Raw genomic sequence first — 5,415 nt, 5'->3', positions numbered from 1 at the left:
TTGTAAGAGCCCCAAGCTACCCTCTTAGCAGCTTTTTCAACACACAGTATTATAACTGTAGACCTTGTGTTGTGCTTAACTCTCTGGAACTATTTATCCTATTTGTCTTCTGCATTATACCTCTTGGCATTCCCCCCTTCTATCCCCAGAAGGTATTTTTTTTCAAAAAATAAAAGTTCCCTCTCTCTCTCTCTCTCTCTCTCTCTCTCTCTCTCTCTCTCTCTTTCTCTGTCTCTCTCTCTCTCTCTGAGACAAGGTTTCTCTCACTATGCTTCTTTGGCTGACTTTGAACTCCTGGACTGAAGTAATCCTACCTCAGCCTCCCGAGTAGCTGGAACTATAGATACGTGCCACCATCTTTGACTTAACTAAGAAGTACTTGGAAAATGATTGTAATATGAATGCTTCTTTAATTTTTATTTATTTATTGTTGAGATAGTGTCTCATATTCAGGATGGCTTCAACCTTGCTATGTAGCTGAAGATGGCCTTGAACATCTGATCTCTCTACCAAAATGCTAGGATTACAGCTATGTGTCATGTGACTTTTCATTTTATTTATTTACTTTTTGTATGAAGGAGTGTCTTAGGGTTTCTATGACTGTGAATAGATGCTATGACCACAAAACTCTTATAAAGGAAAACATTTACTTGGGGCTATCTTACAGTTCAGAGGTTTAGTCCATTATCATCATGGCAGGAAGCATGGTGGCATGCAGGCAGACCTGGTGTTGGAGAGGTAGCTGAGAGTTCAACATCCAGATCAGCAGGCAGCAGGAAGACAGAGTGAGACACTGGGCCTGACTTGAGCATCGAAAACATCAAAGCCCACTCCCATTGACACACTTCTTTCAATAAGGCCACGCCCACCCCAACAAGGCTACACCTTCTAATAGTGCCACACCCTGTAAGCCTATGGGACCATTTTCATTCACATCACTACAGCAAGTTTGGTTGTGCATTTGTGTATGTTATGTGGAAGTCAGAGGACAACTGGTGGGAGTTGGTTCTCTCCTACAGTGCTACAGGTACTTTATAGCATTGTATTAATTACTTCCTTGATGCTGTGACAAAGCACCTTCCCAAAAGTGACTGAAGGGAGAAGGGGCATATTTTGATTCAGCTTTTAGGGATACAGCCCATTGTGGCAGGTGATTGAGGCAGCTGGCAGAGTTGTATCCTCAGGAGACAGAGAATGGTGCCAGTGGCCAACTTGCCCTCTCTATTCTATTCAGCCTGAGAACCCAGCCCTGAGTGGGGCCAGCACATTTGGTGTAGGTCTTCCTACCTCAGTTAACCTAATCTAGAAAACTCCTCAAAGTCATACCCAGGGGCTCATTTCCCTGGTGATTCCAAAATGCTATCAAGATGACAATCCAGATCAACTGTCACAACTCCACCTTTTGTCAACTTGACACTCAAACCTACCACTTTTAACTCACAACCTTCCATCTCTTGGCCCTGTAGGTTCACAGCCATCTTATAACACAAAAGTATATTCAATACCCACAGTCTTTAACAGTTTTAACACTGTTTAAAAGTCCAAAGTCTGAGTCTCATCCAAGACTCAAGGAAATCTCTTACCTGTGTGTCTTATAAAATAAAAACAAGTTGCATACTTTCCCTATGCAGTGGCAGAGAACAAACATTCCTATTCTGAAAGGAAAGAGTCAGAGCATAGCAAGGAAAAACTGGACCAAAGTGAGGCTGAAGCCCAGCAGGGAAAACACCAACTCCTACAGCTCCACATGAGGCATCCAGGGATCAGGACGGAGTAATCTGTGCTCCACAAAGTTTGGGCAGCCCTGTGCTTTCAGCTCTACTGTTCACAGCACACACAGCCTCTCTCTTGGGCCAGTTCCACTCCATGCCTGCAACTTTCCTCAGCTGACATCCCACGGTCTCAGCATCTCCAGTATCCCGTGATGTTTACCTTCACAGCATCCCTCAGTGGCCTGGCAGGGCTTCCTTGTATGAACTCCAGCCCTGCCTCACATTACCTGGCCTCAGAAACTTCCTGGAACTGTGAGGCAAGAGTCCATAAAACCCTCAATCTTGTATCTTTCATGCTTACAAAAGCAATCCCACATGGATGATGCTGCCAAGTTCTGCTACCAGCTCCAGACAGACCTGGCGCCCTTATATCAGTGCATGGCATTAGCTGCTGTGGGTCCCCACGCTGACTCTGGGGAGCCATTATTTTTTTTAATTGGCCAGAGAACCCCTTTGGATTCATTCTCCATTGAGGTGGCTTTCTCCCCTTAAAGAACTTTATATTTTTATAAGTTGGAGTGTTTGATACTAGGGTCTTGTCCTCAGGACACTTTTCTTATTGCCCCAGTGCAGGGTGACAGGCTTCCCGTTAGCAATCATGCCCCCCCCCCCCTTTTATAGCACCTGCCTTGGCTGTAACTTTAAGCTTGAGTATGCTTCTTTCCTCACAAAACTGTAGATTAGTGAGACCCTAACTTTTCTGCCCAAATGTTTACTTTTTTTTCCACTGTAAACATGGATAAATGCAGTAAGCAATACCCTTTCCACAGCAGGCATACTCTTCTGCTTTGATGTTTCTTCCATCAAACAAATCAGTCCTCCATCTTTAAATGCAATGTCAAATACTCAGGATCTGAGCAGAGTTCATTGCCAGAACAGTACGTGAATGGCCTCTAGCCCCGTTCATGACAGAGCCCTTGCTCTCTGAAACTCCGTGACCAGGGTCTCTACTGTTGTTATTTCTCTCAGCGTTCTGAACTTCAATCTCCCTCCCTCCCCACAAAAATAGTCCATTATTCTGCTTACAGTGCTCTAGGGCTTTTCCAGCTCAAAGCTCCAACTCCTTCCATACTCCTCCTTGTGAAGCAATTCCAAAGGCCTAAGAACACCATGGCCAGCTTTATCCAGACACACTTCTAGGCACTAATTCTGTCTTAGTTACTTTTTTTCTTTCTATCTTGGATAAAAAATACCTGGCAAAAGCAACTTAAGGAGAAAGTGCTTGTTTTAGACTATAGTTTGAGGGTACCAATTTCAACATGAGGATCAGGGTCATTTTTCAAACACTGAGTCCACAGTCAGGGGCAGAGAGCGATGAACATACACATGTCCTTAGCTCATTTTCTCCACTCTATTCAGTTTGGAAACCTAGGCTGTGAAATAGTGTAGCCACATTTAGGATGGATCTTCCCAACCTAATCCAGGAAACCCCTCACAGACATACCCAGAGTCTTGTTACCATAGCGATTCTAAATCCCATCAAGTTGACAATCCAAGTTAACCACCACAAGCATACCTGAGCATGATGGTTAATTTTGTCACTGAATAGAATTTAGAGGGCTGGAGAAATGGCTCAGCGATTAAGAGCACTGACTGCTCTTCCAAAGGTCCTGAGTTCAAATCCCAGCAACCACATGGTGGCTCACAACCATCCGTAATGAGATCTGATGCCCTCTTCTGGGGTGTCTGAAGACAGCTACATTGTACTTACATATAATAAATATTTTTAAAAAAAGAATTTAGAATTACTATGGAAACAAGCCTCCCAGCCTGTCTGTGGGAGATTATCTAGACTAGGTTAACTGAGATAGGACTACCATAAATGTGTGCAGCACCGTTCTATAGACTGGGATCCAGGACTGAAATAAAAGAGAAAACCTGCTGAGCACACACGCTCATTACTGCCTCCTGGCTATAGATGCAACGTGGCCTGCTGCCCCACTCTCCAACCAACCTGACTCTCTTGCTACAGTGGACTGTACTCTGAAATCGGGAGCAAAAATAAACCCTTCTTCCTCCTTAAATAGCCTCTGTCAGGCCTTTTGCTACAGCAACAAGGTAGGTTATGAATACACGGAGACTGTAGTAGGTATAGCTTGCTTTATTAAGAATCTTTGAAGCTCAGGTGATGACACATACTCAGAACCCCAGGACTCCACAGATCAAGGCAGGAGGATTGTTAGTTCCAAAACAGCCCAAGTTACAGAATTAGATACTGTCCAGTGAAACTAAAACAAAAAGAGTCTTGAAATGAAACTAGGCAAAAGGCAAATGGTACTCAGCTAGCTTAGGAAAGTCGAGGTGATTCCCCCTTTCCGTGCCCACAGTAAATGTACGTTTATGCACCATTCTTAAGGTGAGCTGAGCTATTCTAAGAACCATGGGAGAGAATATCATAAGAGGCATGGTCCCTCTAGTGTATATGTTACTAGTTCATCTACTAGCATAAGAGAGGTCAATTTTAAGCGATGATCCAAGGGAATTAAATAAAGCAGAATTTCAGACTGTGGTTCTTTTTCCAAGGATGCTAATAAAGCACCTATTCCTCACATTCTAATGCTTGAGATGACCATGCCAGGCTAGGTTTTTGTCGGAGACAGCCAACAAGGGTGAGGCTGAAGTAGAGAGGGCAACTGAATGGGAACAAGAGGACCACCACTCTGCTGGCAATGGCAATAAACTTTAATGCGAGAAATCTTTATAGTAAAACACAGTAAGACTAAAAATAGAATTTAACAACAATCATGTAGCACAATCTCTTAGCACTTTCTCATGGTAAAAGCATGCCCACTTCTTCATTATCTTACAGTAAATACTTTTCCCCCATGTCCAGGTGCATGAGGTCTTTTTCTTTGATCCTTGCATGCACAGCTCTCAGTAGCCTTGAATTATTTCCAAAACATCTTGGGTTCATGGAGCAGTTATGTCCTCAGCTGCAGGGAGGTTATGTGAAGGTGCCCCTCCTTGCCTTTCAGCAGAGGGGCCACCCCTAAATCTTCCCCTATGCCAAAGAACATTTCCACCATTCAGCAGAGGGACCACCCCTAAATCTTCCCCTATGCTAAAGAACATTTCCACCACATTTCATCCTTTTTTATTTTATTAAAAAATCTTTATTGGAAGTTCATCTTGTTTAGCATGCATTTTCATCCTTTTCACTTCCAGCGTGGTTTTATTTAAACGATTAATGATTATGCGCATACAGCAAGGCATTATGGATAAAAACACTAAAATAACAAATAAAATCAATACAATCTCTATTTCAAAAGAAACAACATCATGTAAAGAAGGGAATCAAAAAGATAAACTCTTAATAAATCTTTCATCTTTTGTTGTAAACTGGAGAACCCATAAAATGCTGAGAACAAGAGCCAAGACAGCCAACTGCTTCTTAAGATGCTTTCTGTTATTTCTCCTCACCCTGGGGCGAATGGTCATTCTCTGCATCTTCGCCTTCAGTTTTGCTGTTTTGCTTTTTGGCATGCTGGACACACTTTTCAGGTTTCCACCAAAGATTAGGAGAATCTGTAAGGAAAATACAAACATACCCTTGCCCCCGTATTAAAACTGGATCTGGGCCATGTAATGAGTTATCTAAAGGATCCTTCCATAAAACATGAGGATAAGTTGTATAGGAAGGATG

Source organism: Mastomys coucha, unplaced genomic scaffold (genome assembly GCF_008632895.1).
Source record: "Mastomys coucha isolate ucsf_1 unplaced genomic scaffold, UCSF_Mcou_1 pScaffold9, whole genome shotgun sequence".
NCBI lineage: Eukaryota > Metazoa > Chordata > Mammalia > Rodentia > Muridae > Mastomys > Mastomys coucha.
This window is presented reverse-complemented; position numbering follows the sequence as displayed.